The sequence below is a fragment of the Sapajus apella genome, unplaced genomic scaffold (assembly GCF_009761245.1).
Source record: "Sapajus apella isolate SASKATOON/1434 unplaced genomic scaffold, GSC_monkey_1.0 scaffold6, whole genome shotgun sequence".
NCBI classification, from domain to species: Eukaryota; Metazoa; Chordata; class Mammalia; order Primates; family Cebidae; genus Sapajus; species Sapajus apella.
Genome location: NW_022436946.1, coordinates 52,360,183 through 52,374,511, shown reverse-complemented (window position 1 = coordinate 52,374,511; position 14,329 = coordinate 52,360,183). Strand labels below are relative to the sequence as shown.

Here is a 14,329-nt window from a genome sequence, read left to right as displayed (position 1 = left end):
AAAGAAGGTAAGAAAGGAAAAAAGACAAAGAAAAAGCATAATAGAAAATACATAATAATATGATAAACAAATTCAAGTCAGTTTTTATTCTAAATATAAAGAGACTAAACCCTCCAGTTAAAAGCAAAGATCTAGCTATATGCTATTTACAAAAGACATATCTAAAATCATAAGGGTATAGAACCAACTTTAAAGCCAACAAGCAGGAAAAGGTGTGTCAAGACCATCATAATCTATAGGAAACCCTATATTGTTTTATTATCATCAAAGAAAAAGAGACTTTAATTCAAACAACACTATTAGAGATACAGAAGGTCATTACATATAACAAAAAAGTTAATTTCCCACAAAAAAAAATTTAAAAATCTAAACTTGTATGCATCTAATAATAAATCTCAAAAGCATATAAAGCAAAAGGTGAATTAACCAGATGAAAATAATAAATCCATCATTATAATCGCTCAGTAATAAAATGATCAAGTAGATAAAAACATCAAGAAGGATAAAGATTTAAATAGCACAATTAAAATTTTCATCTTATGGAAACACATGAAACTGCATCCAGAAACTAGAGAATAAACATTGTTTTAAAGCTACACATGGGACATTCATTTGGAGAGAACACTTGGCACTGTCCATGGAACTAACCTTAACAAGCATCAAAGAATTGGTATGATACAGACCACATCCTTTAACCATGTCACAAATAGTTTATAGATCACCTACAACCACAACAAAATATGCTTAGAAATTAGAAAACATCACTCTCAGTAACACGAGGATCTAAGAAATCATAGGAAACACTTAGGACAGGCACAGTGGCTCATGCCTAGAATCCCCACACTTTGGGAAGCAAAGATGGGAAGACGGCTTGAGCCCATGAGTTCAAGACCAGCTTGGGCAACATAGCAAGACTTCATCTCTACAAAAAATAAAAATAAAAAAAATAGCCAGGCATGGTGGCATGCACCTGTAGTCCTGGTTATTCAGGGAACTGAGGTGGGAGGATCATTTAAGCCCAAGAGGTCAAAGTTGCAGTGAGCCATGATCACACCACTGCACTCCAGCCTGGACAACAGAATGAGAACCTGTCTTAAAAACAAAGAAAATACTTAGAACTGTATGAAAACATAAAAAATTCTGAGAAGCAGCTAAAGTGGTGATTCTAGGGAAATTTATATTCTGAACAAAGCAAGACTCACAATAGAGCTAAGCACTCAACATAAAAAATTAGAATAAAAGCAGAAATAAAACTAGAAACATGAAAGAAAAAAAGAGCAAAAATGAACATGTTAGAAACAAATACATAAATATTTTCAAAGAACCAACTTTTGGCTTTGCTGATCATCTCTACTACATATTTTGTATCATATACAATAAACTAAACAACGAAAAACAAATTACAGCTACAAACAACACTGATGAATCTAAAAAACATAACAGTGAGCAAATGAAGCAAGCATAAAAGTATATATATTTACAGTAGTATAATTATCTTTATGTATAGGCCAAAAAAAAAAAAAAAGAATATACTGCTTTGGACTGATAAAGCAAGAGTTGCCTCCATGTAAGGAATGAGTAGACAGAATTATTCTAGGTGTATTTCTTAACTTTACTCGTAGGTCCATGAGCATTCACTCTTTTAAACTTATAGGTATGTTTTATGCAATTTCAAATGTACAATGTACTTCACAATAAATATTCTTTTAAAATAACATGACAAATCAGTTTCTAAAGGATATTCTGAATTTTCCTATAAACTTTCTGTTTAACCTGTCTGTTAAACATTCCACACTGTTACATGCCTGTTACATTCCACACTGAAAATATAGTTCCTGTTATTTGAGATAGTAAAAAGGAAAATGATACTTATCGAAACAAAAAACTTATTTAGCACTTGGTCCAAGTGCTAAATATTCAGAAAACAGAATATTTTTACCTTTTAGAAATGTAAAAATACAGGAAATGACATTCATTCACTCTATCATTCCACAATTATCTATCAATATGTGTGGGCAAGAGGGCAGATGGCAATACAGTAAACTGAAATTGAACAAGGGACAACATTCTCATGACACACTCAACTACTATACCTGTTTAGTTGGAAATAGCATGTATAGTTATAACTGAGCACTAATGAATGGCTTGGGATTGAGGCAAAAATCTCTATAAACAACTAGGGTTATTTCATTTGGAAAAAGCACTAGACAATCAGGTCCAGGTTCAAACCCTATCTGACTCTAGTCTTTCACATGACACTTACCAAAAAATCTGCAGAAGACAAACAAGGAAGATGATGATTAGCTCTACAGATTTTATATTGGGAAAAATAGAGTGCCTTGAGGGCAATGAAAAACATCAATGCCCTTTTATTCCTCCCCAAAAATTCTACATCTAGGGCTTTATCCAAAGGGAAAAACCGTAGATGTGTATAAAAATTGAGCTAGATAGTTGGGTGCAGTGGCTAACACCTGTGATCCCAGCACTTTGAGAGGCTGAGGCAGGCGGATCATTTGAAGTCAGCAGTTCAAGACCAGCCTGACCAACATCGTGAAACCCTGTCTCTACGAAAAATACAAAAATTAGCCAGGCGTGGTGGTGGGTGCCTGTAATCCCAGCTACTCAGGAGGCTGGAGCCCGAAAATTGCTTGATCCTGGGAGGTGGAGGTTGCAGTGAGCCAAAATTGCACCACTACACTCCAGCAAGACTCCATCACAAAAAAAAATAATAAAAATAAAAATAATTTTTAAAAATTGAGCCATAAGATATTCACTGCTGTACAGTTAAAGAAAAAAAATATATCACCAATAAATTTTGATACATCCATAAAATAATACTATTCAGAATTCAAAATGTTACAGATCATTCCATGACAAGCGAAGTGGTTTATCTAATGTGAAAATTACAAAGCAATATCTATATACACTAAGGGCCATTTTTAGAAATTAAAATATCATAGTATTTTTCTATATGTTTATAAAAATAGATACAAAAATACTAACAATATCTCTGGGTGTAATTATTCTTTTCGTTTCTTTTTGCTTGTCTGAATTTTCTAAACTTTCTTTTCTTTTTGAGGACAGGGTCTTTCTCTGTTGTCCTGGCTGCAGTGAAATGGTGTCATCACAGTTCACTGCAGCCTCAACCTCCAGAACTCAAGTGATCCTCCCATCTTAGTTTTCTGAGTAGCTGGGACCACAACTGTGTGCCACCATACCTGGCTAACTTTTTTTTAAAACTCTTTGTAGAGACAGGGTCTCCCCGCATTTCCCAGGCTGGTCTCGAACTCCTGGGATCAAAGAATCCTCCTGCCTCAGCCTCCCAAAGTTCTGGGATTACAGGCCTGTGCAACCACGTCTGGCCTCTAAATTTCCTATAATGAACAAGAATAACTTCTAAAGTAAGAAAAAAATCTATTATATCATGAGGGTGGTGGGTAGGAGGAGGGAGAGGATCAGGAAAAATAACTAATGGGTATGAGGCTTAATACTTGGGAGATGAAATAATCTGTATAACAAAGCCCCATGACACAAGTTTACCCATGTAACAAACCTGCACTTATACCCCTGAACTTAAATAAAAGTTAAAAAAAAAAAAAGTATTTGAAACCTTGAAATAATAACTATACATGAACTTTAGAAACAAAAATGAGAGGTTCCCAGCATCACCAAACCTGTAAACGGGAGCACATTTATCCAATTTATAGAAAATGGAGAAACCTGATACTTAACTTATACTCAAAACTCATATCATTAAAGAAATGAATAATGCAAAACGAAAAACATTTGAAGAAGGAGAGTGGGAACAAGCTGAGAGAACGGACTTTCTGCTAGTGCTAGACAGTGTGAAACTTTAGAAGGCATCATGGTTTATGCAGGGTTAATCAAAATGGAGTTAGGAAGACTGTGTGCTTCAAATACAAGGGAAACGGAATAAGTTAAAAATGAAAAGAATGGATATTATTACAAAAGCACATACTTATCTGAACATTTTTGCCTCTAGAAGACAATGGATGTTATGCCTACATCTCAACTCCCTATCCACATCCTCCCAGGATCAACTTAGAGCAAAAGATCCTGCAGCAAACAGCCTTGGCCAAATACCATACCAAACACATGGGATAGATTTAATTGATTCTTAAATAATTTTCAGTTGAAACTCTTACTCTGATCTTTCAGACTTCTTTAAATGCCTACAAATGTTATTTCTGTAAAGTTACCTATGCATTTGTTTTTGTTTTATTTTCTTTAAAGTAGGAAGAGGGAGAAAGGTAACAGCTAGAATACAGAATCATGTCCCTTATGCACCAGCCTCCCCAGGGCAGATCCTTAGAAGTTTCCACAAAAAAGAATTTGCCTAAAATCTTTTTCAAACACTTTGATAACATAGACCGAGCTAAGTCAATTGAGAGAAAGAAGTTAACCAAGAAGTTTTGCTCAAAAACCCTAAAAGGTATGTAAAGCTTATAAATATAATAACACCTAAGGGTTTAAACTGAAAATGACCTAAGAATCAATTAACATCTATGCCTGGAGATTGGTACAGTATCTGGCTGGGGATTTTTTAATCTAAATTGGATCTGGAAGGATGTAATTCTTTAGCATATCACTCAAAGGAAACGCTGATAATAATAATCGTATTATTAATTTCAATAGGTGATCACTACATTAACCCCATACCTGCAAATATACCATCTTTTGCCCCAAGACCTGAGAGCCGTGTTAAAATCCAACTTCTCTAACTCTTCATTATGTTTATAATGAACATGAATGAGCTTTCCTGTATATTAAGCTAGTTTCATGCTTGAGTTTTCTGAATCTTCTGTCATACAAACAGAAATGGACACAAATTACTTTTACCAACACTGGTGCATAGGCTAGAAGGCATTTTATCCTATGTATCAAACTCAAAGCCTGAAACAGATTGCTGTCAGCTTCAGAAACCATTTTTACAAGCATGGCATACTGCCTCAAGCCAACCAAATACTAAAGCATGTTGGGCTGCCCACACTGCAAATTATTTGGAATGTTCTCATGTTTTGTGGTTGCAAAAGTACCTATTTTGTGGATCATCTAGTTCAAATTAAGGGCACATCTAACCTTAAACAGAAAATTCCCAGGAATGAAACTATAATTGACCAGGATCACATCAGCTCTGAAGGTCTATGATCTCAGGCTCATAGTCAAACACCTCAAATGTTATGCTTTGAAAGTTGAAAAACTACAACATAAACTCTGCGACACTCATTAATATGTTTCAAAGTAAACACTAAGAACTCATCCTAAAAATACACGTTATAATTGCAAAAAAAGGAAAAACTGCCACCTGCAACAAAGTAAAGGTCATTTGCAGCAAATATAAACACATTTCTGGTAAAAAGCTAGCAAATTAAAGAAAAAAACACTCTAATAGATTATTTCATTTCTAATTTTCATACATATGCTGCAACCTAGCAGCTTCAGCTGCGAAACATGGTAACAAATATTCCAAAGGTGAATGAAACAGTTTTGTGTGTAGTAACTGGAGCACTGTATTTATACATATTGTTTTTCCAAGCATTAATGGGCTCCTCTCTCAAATCAAGTGCTTAAGACATCATTTCACAAATTGGAGTACCAGCAACTTCCCCAAGGTTTTCCTCTCATGCCTTTGAGGTCTACTCTCTAAATCCCAGACCCATGAAGAATGTCCTAAAGGTTAGTTTTGAAGTGTTAAAAGAAGACAACACTATATTGACAAGCTAAATTTTACCTAGAATTTGCCTATTGAAGCTTAAGAAATGCCGGGTTCAATCATCCATTCGGAAGAAATTCAATCCATCTTAATAGATAAATGTGGTTAGGATATGGATCCCTGATCCAAGCCTTGTTAAGAGTTCAAGAACACATTGGAAAACAGTGCTTTTTAACTTAACTGATAATGACTAAAATGCTGAAAAGATGACAAGCCCTACCAATAACTATTTTTAGCTCATCTTTTAGACCTGCTATTCTTGGTACACATGTATTATCAAGTCCCTAAATGGTTTTCATGTTTTTTATATATTCAATAGCATCTATAGATATGGTATATATAGCTATACTATATATAGTATGGATACATAAATATATGTGATATGGATATATACATATATAAGTCCACATGTATGCGTATCATTTCCAAAGGACTCATTCACAAAACAATCATCCCAAATTAAATAAAACGTATACAAAATCTCAAAGTGCTCAAATAACTGGGAACTAAGTCACATCCACCTTGGAACACTAAATTTTCACTTTCTTGCCTTCAGCCCAGCAAATTTAAGGTTAAATAGTAAGCACATTGGGGTTTTAGTTATGTTAATTTTTCTAAACAAATTTTTCTCCAAGAATGTTGGTTGGTTGCTGAAAATTTTCAGAAAGTGCTTGAGATGGTGAGTTCTTTTTTTCAGTTTTGGTACTAGTATGTTTTACAGCAAAGTGAGAAAATTGCACTTAGAGAAGAAAATCTATATCCCAAACAAAATTTTTCAGTATTAATGGTTATTCTGGGATGATTTTCTTCGAAAACTTCCCACTGCAAACAAGATGTTTCCCACACTATCCCCTGTCTTGGTAGTATATTTTTCACACACAAAATTGTATGTAACGCATATACCAGAAATACTTCAAGGCACTCTTTTATTTAAATAAGCTCTCACATTCTGTTTTTATTGATGTAATCAATTATGTCACTAAAATTTTGGCTATGCAACACTTTATGAAATATAGGGACTTTTCATCAGCACCTTCAATTTGTAGTTGGCAATGTGAATGAATCAAGCAAACAGGAATAGACATGGTGTAGCAGACACCTGGGGGTATGAGAAAATGGGGCTTCCTTTACCCACAGGACAATGGAAAAAAAAACTTACGTCTGCAATGAATGTACTTTCATACTAGGTTTCATCAAATGAAATACATATTACATACGTCATCCATGGATTAGAATGTCTGAAGCAGTATCAACTTTGGCAAGAAACATCAGGTTTTATCCATGATTCTTAGAAATACTACTCCTAGAACTGGTTGATGCCTTCTTAATCTAACACACAATGAAAAACAAGCTCACCAATAAGGAAAGAGAAAAATCCTATTTTGAAAAAATATGGTTTAAACTTCATCCTACCTCACTAAAAACCTGCATGCTACTACAGGGATGCCTGTATTCCCTAAGTGTCGAGTCTGAGTCTAAACATTTCATCAAAGACTAAACGACCACTTTGAAAATTTGGGCAAGACCTGGGAAAATTTTTCATAAAAATTTTCATTTAAAAAACCCCATTGTTGGGGTTTTTCTTTTAAGCACTCTGAGCCTCTACGATATATTTTATTTATTAAAAAGAACGTTTGCGAAAAGGGGCAGAGGAGGGAAGACAGAAATCTGGGAGACGTTGAAAACCGGCCAAGGATGAAACACACACAGAGCCGCAAGATGAACCACATGGAAGAGGGAACCTCTCGGAACTGTTGGAGCGCGAAGGGACCTTTCGCTCCCACAAACAAGGTAAATTTCAGCCCTCAAGCGGCCAGACCGTGATGTAAAAGTTCAAGTGGAGCCCATCTCTTTCCTCTCACTCCCAGCACCGAATTCTCGATGAGAACAGCCTGGCAACCAAGGAGCCGGCGCACGGTGCTCCTCCGCAGCCGACCGTTTTCCTAGAAGGCCTACCCGCTCCGGCGCGCACGGGAGGGGGCGGGCGGCCCGAGAGAAACCGAGTCCCCGCCAGGCCCCCACCGTGTGGCGCCGCCCGAAATCACTCCAGTCCAGCTGCAAAAAGCTTCCCGAAAACCCAGGCTTCTCCGGCACAACTTCGGTTTCTCCAGCCTGATTCCCCCCACGCACTCCGCCAAACCGCACGCCCTACCCAGCGCCGCGGATGCTAGCGCTCCCCGCCCCGGGCGGCTACCTGTCCCGCGGGCCAGGGACCCCAGCCTCACCTCACGCGAAGGGCGGCGCGCCGGCGCCCGCGGAAGAGCCCAGGGAGCATGGCCCCATGCAGTCCCTCCCGGAACTTTCCTGACATAGCACTTCTCTCCTCCGGTGCAGAGAACAACGCTTCCAGGCGGAGGAGGAAGGAGAGCGACGACGAGGAGGTGGCGGTGGTGGCGGCGGCGGCGGCGGCGACGACGACGATAGAAGCGGCGGTGGCGGGAGCTGGAGCAGAAAGTGAGGAGCATCGCGGCCGAGCGCCGCCGCCTCGCGAGCCGCCGAGGGGTTTCCGCCCCCAGGGTAACCAACGCTCCCTCTTAAAGGCGCCGGCCCCCTTTTTAGACCTGGAGGTGAGGGGAGGGGAGACGAGAGAGAGAGGGAGGAGGCAAGTAAAGAGGGAGGAGGCAAGTAGAGACGGAGAGATCCCCGGAGGCCACGCCCGAGCTTCCCCAGGGCGGATCACCAGCCCCTTTCTGGCCGCTCCCCGCCCTGAACCCCTCTGCACTCAGGTCTTGTCGCTCCTCCGCCTGGGCAAAGGCACCTAGGGTACGGCAAAGGCACCTAGGGTACGGCAAATGCGCCCACCCGGCGGCAGTGGGGCAGCCCGCGCCCTGCACCCCGCGCCCCATTCCCAGAGCGTCGCCCCGCCCCTAGTCGCTGGCAGTCCTTTTAGGGTCCTGGTTTCCCGCTCCCAAGTCCCCCAAAGTGCACCTCCAGTGGCGATTTGCCCAGTGGAATTGCGTTCCCCGAGGCTGTTCATGTTTCTTTCCTGGTTGTTATTCCTCTTTTCCAACACAATGATGAGGGTCTCACACAGAATGAAATAACTAAAAACCAGCAGAGGCCCCTAGACTGACCCCTGAAGATGTCCCTGATGTGTGGCATGGGAGACTTGCCTAGTGTCCTCCTTTACCGGATGCTCTGTTCTCTTCCAATGGCCAATTGCCAGCTGGCCCCTCACTGGATTTCTAAAACGATTGACTTTCATCAACAGATGGGCTGTAAAGATGCCAAACAACCAGGAAGACCCCCTAGAAAAAGTATCACCTTGAGACAATGGGAAATGCTGCTTTCAGTGACAAATGATATTGTTTTTCTAGCTAACAACATATGTGATCATTACTGGGGCCACAGCCTCCAGTGGTGATGCCCGGGAGGCTGCCAGCATCAGCAGCTGTCATCACCCTAGGAACAGACCACAGCAGGAGTGGGCATGAGCAGCAGAGGGTTGCTACTGTCCACGGACTTGTTTTTGTACCTCATAGTTCCAACCCTTGCTTCTTGGAACTATGGGGCTTCAGCATAGTGTTGTCCCGTTTGCACTCTGCCCTGTGTCCTCTGGCTGAGGAGGTGGGCAGGCAATCTGGACTTAAGATCTAGCCTGGGTTTCAAAGCTCCAGTCCTAACACCAAGCTCAGAGACAGTGGCATCTCCTCATTCACACAAAGGCACTTGCATGGGCCATCACTACCCGGAGACTGGACCAGAACACTCCGTTCTTTGCCTCTTACCGCCCACAGCTGTGAAACAAGCACTTGTGTTGAACTTGTACAAGAAGAAGGCAAGGAGAGAACATGCAAAAGGTTGAAGAAACTTCTGTAACCAGATGGAAAGGAAATGAGCCCTGTACTGTATAAAAGCAGGAGACATGGTCTTGTCTGACCAAACTTTTAAGATGGGAAAGGAGATTATCAGCGAGCAAGAGTGAAGTCAGGATATTTGGATGTGACTGGCACACAACTGAGACTGAGTTAGCAAAACCTACAGCAAAAGGCATTGGAATTTATTGGTTCATATGTTTATAAATCCCACAAGTAGAGCTGGCAAGCGCGCACACACACACACACACACACACACACACACACAAATATCTTCTTAGAAATCCCTTTTTCTCCTCCAGATACTCAAACAGCGTCAGGACTCAAATTCTCTGCCTGTCTTCACTGCGTGTTCATTGCACTGGTTTTATTTTCTCTAAACAGAGGCAAGACCTACATCTCCAGTCTTCACATCTAACCTCCTTAGCAATTGGTCTCATCAGAAAAAGAGCAAGCTAAAGAATGTCTCATCAAACCCACATGGATCCTGCGCTCATCTCTGAACAAACCATTGTAACCATGGGATGCAACAGCAGGCTGGCGTCATTTGCCTGTATCTGAAAAAAGATCAAAGGAGGTTGGGTATGGTGGCTCATGCCTGTAATCCCAGCACTTTGGGAGGCTGAGGCAGGTGGATCACAAGGTCAGGAGTTCGAGACCAGTCTGGCCAACATAGAGAAACCTCATCTCTACTAAAAATACAAAAAAAAAAAAAAAAAAATTAGCCAGGTGTGGTGGTGTGCACCTGTAATCCCAACTACTTGGGAGGCTGAGGTCGGAGAATTGCGTGAACCTGGGAGGCAGAGGTTGCAGTGAGCTGAGATGGCACCATTGCACTCCAGCCCAGGGAACAGTGTGAGACCTTGTCTCAAAAAGAAAGAAAAAAAAAAAAAAGATCAAGGGAAATAGCTGTATGTAACTTTCATATATACTCAAACCACAGGGACCAAGTAGAAAGAAAGAAGTTTCCCAAAGGAAAGTTAAAGTGTTATTAATAAAGAAGTCAAGGAAATATTGAATAGAGACAGACTACAAATGCCCACTGCAATCCGCATTCCCCAGTACGCACACCACCACCACCACCTACACCATCACCAAGGCGACTCACCACCTTTCTCGCTCTCTTACCAATAGTCTCATGATCAGAAGAATGAGAATGCTGATGGTCATGGAGGTACTAGTAATTAAACCAACCAGCCACAACCTTTGGCCTCCAAAGCCACTGAGAAGATCCTGAGTGACGTTTGTAACATTTCACAAACCATCTGCAAACAATATATAAACCATCATTGTATGTATTCAATTATTTTTCTCCCTAAATTATAACTCTACCTCCATATACCTCAAGCCCACGTTGATTATCACTGTTAGGCCTTTTTAAATTATGTAATCAATTCAATTTGATAAGAGTTCATAGGAATTCCCTGATACATATATTCCCCAAGTTAAATGAATATATATATGTATGTATGTATAATCACATTTCAGTATCCAAGTGCCACAGAGCCCAACTTCATTTTTAAACTCCAGTAACTTTACCTTTTCAGAGATGAAGATGTTGTCTTTATCTCTGAAAAGGTGTTTATATTTTGCTTACCAGAAAATTACAAAAAGTTTCATACATTTTTTGTCTCACGTAAGAACTTTTCTTGCATAGTAGTTGCTAATAAAAAAAAGTTTTGTATTTTTCTTCATTTGTGCATTTTACAGAAGTCCTCATATGTCATAGAAATACAGACTAATAAACTGGAAGAGACTTTAGAATAACCTAAAACATCCCCTTCATTTCAGAGCTGAAGAAATGAAAGCTCAGAGGTTGACTTGTGTAGGATCACGTAACTGTTTTTTAGTATTTGCCATGTCCCTAACACACACATGCTTTTGCTAGACATTTCAAATGATATAGAAGCAAAAGCATAGAATGTAGTCACTGTCCTTCAAGAGACATAACCATCTAAGATATAAAACAATTATAGAACATCACAATATATCATATAATTTAGTGTAAAAAATGTGTGATGATCTCTTTGTGTCAAAAATAGGCATCAGAAAAGGAGGCACTAAGGAGTCAAATAGTCTTGGAAATGCTTTTTAGCAAGGAAGCAATTTGATGGTCTTTTTTTAAATGCAGAGAAGAAAAGGAAAGGGCTTTCCAAGTGAGAAAGCAAACAAAATGAGAAGGCATAGATGGGGAAAAGATCTTGCCACTTGCAGGAACAGAAATGAAACCTGCACTGTCAGGGTTGAGAAGAGTGTTTCAAACTGCAAGTCAGGAAATCATTTTACTGGGTTTTGACTACTATTATTTTAATTAAACAAAATAAAATATCAGCATGCATCCTACTTAATAATTATTTGTTAAACTTGTTTTTCATCATCATGTGTGTTCTGAGTTGTGACATGAATTCAATGTCTTACTTTAGTTAATGTTCACAATAAGCTCAAAAGCCTTTAGTTCTGAAGCTAAATGGACTGGGTGTGAAACTGTTTTGAGGCAAGACATTGAGCAAATAACATCTCTCCAAGCATCAATTTCTTTATGTACAAAGTATTTTCTGCACAGTCCTCTGCACACAGTAAGACTTGTAAATGCCACCTCTTATTGAGTAGATTGGATATTTTCAACCCTGACTGCACAGTAGAATCACCTGAGAGTTTTAAATATCAATGCTTGGAGCTGATCCCCAGAGACCCAGATTCAATTTCGGGATTGACTCTGGACATCAGCAAGATTTAAAGCTGCCCAAGTGATTCCAATGTGCAATCATGGCTGAGAACCCATGGGTTGGACCCATAGCAGAATACATCCAGTACCTGAGGAGCATGTCTCTTCCTTCAGTGAGTATACTGACTTTCATAATAATTTATGTTTCTAAGATAGCATACCAGGTAGTCAGCAGAATTCTAACTACTTTCTACCCTGCATCGCCCCTGAAAAATCTTCAACTGTGGTACAAACTGCTCATGGTTTATCTCAATCAGTAACACAGCATGAATCCTGAGTCATAATCTCTCACATGTCTCTCCACATGTACATTTTATGGTCAGTTATCAGCATACAGTCATTTCTGGAAATGTTAAAAGGCAGTAAAAATACCACCAAAAACTCCCTAAAGAAAAGAAGAAAGGCTAGAAGTAAGTGACATTAGAAATCCATAAGCTGAATAATTAGCAAATGACTCATTAAATTCCAGCTATTTTCATCCTAACTTTCAATAGTGTAGTTTCTAAACATAGTAATTACTGATGTGCTTTTTGTAATTTTACATTCAGTAATCCCTCTTAAGTGTTCATAACATATACACTTTTTTCGCTAGTCAATCCCTTTGTGTATGAAGGAGTAAACATTTTGAAATACAACTTGTCCAAGAAATTTAGAATCCAAACCACTGGTATTTTCACTGGTTGTTTTGTCTATGTAAATCCAGACTTTTCTGAACTTTGGCTGGAAAAAGATAATAAAGGTAGCATAAACTTGAATTTCCCCCAAAGAGACATAGCAACGAAGATGAAGGAGGAAAAACACTATAAACTACAAGTGTGATAAGCAGATACCATGTGCATTATGTGACAAAATCAGAAGTACCCAGAACCACTAAGCGGTATTATTGTCTAAGCAACTGAATCTGAGTCTAAACAAGCCTCTAGAAATAACAGGAAATACAGGCAACAGAGGATCAAGTTAGAAATCATCTGAAGGAAGCAATCAATCAAATCCAGAATGTCAAATATTCAATAAGCAAAACGACCTGATTTCTATACAGAATCAATGACATGAAAAAACAGGGGTCAGGCTATAAAAGAGTAAAAGAGATTTAAGGATCATAATTAAATGCAATATGTGGACTGTATGTCCTGCTTGGCACAAACAACCTGTGAAGATAACTCTTGAAATAATCAGGAAAATCAGATGATGGACTAAGTATTAGATACTATAAATGAATTATTGTTAATTGTGTTAGATGTGATAATGGCATGACAGTTACATATAAAACCAATATGTCATTGGGGTGTATATTGAAGAATTTTATAGTCCTTCAAAAACAATGGAAGGAGGAATAGGTGAGAAAAAGGACTAATAATTTTTGAAGCTGGTGGATGGAGGTTTATTACCTTGTACTTATTATTATTGAATATACTTGGAAAATTCCATAATGAAGTTTTCAAAAATTTCTATTTGATGTTGAGCTAACCTTTTATTAAAATCTTTCTCTTGGTTTTCCTAATACAACAGTGAAAAACATATGTGGGTCTAGGCCTGGTTACATGTCAAGTATCTTTAGAAACAAGCTTTAAGTTCCAGATATCTTCTATTGTAATATTTTTAGCCAATATTTACTGGTTATATTCAAAGCGTCTTTCAACCCACTGTACACTGAGGACAAGGCTCTAATGCCTGTCTCTTTGCTAAGGGAACCCTCAGTGGCATATGATTGGACCAAAAGGGTGACCAATGAGAGACTCTGTAGGGGAGAGCACACTCCATCCCACACAGCTACCTCTCTGAACTGCAGCTGCTTATTCTCTAGTTATCTCTGGGCTTCCATCTTTCTCAGGTGGCTGGTGTCCAATGACTAGCTCTGGCTGCCCCCACCTTAGGATGTCCATGGTAAAGTCTATGGTTAAATCCATAGGGACTAACTTGTTGCTGCTTCTATTCTTTTTGTAAGCCTTAGTAATCTCAGAGCTTGAAGACTGGTTCTTTAAATCAACTCAGTCAGACAAAAATAAAGAAGAAAGAAGAAAGAATAAGTTGGGTGCAGTGGCTCACACCTGTAAC

The 14,329-nt window shown here is 39.2% G+C and overlaps 1 protein-coding gene across 1 annotated transcript in view; it reads right to left on the bottom strand.

Moving 5' to 3' along the window:
- GPR63 (G protein-coupled receptor 63) overlaps positions 1-8,190 on the bottom strand; it is a 33,730-nt gene extending 25,540 nt beyond the window's left edge. The window contains exon 1 of the mRNA XM_032275216.1: positions 7,960-8,190. The gene's annotated coding sequence lies outside the window, so the exon portion shown is untranslated. The remainder of the gene's footprint in view (positions 1-7,959) is intronic.
- Between the last annotated feature and the right edge of the window lie 6,139 nt (positions 8,191-14,329).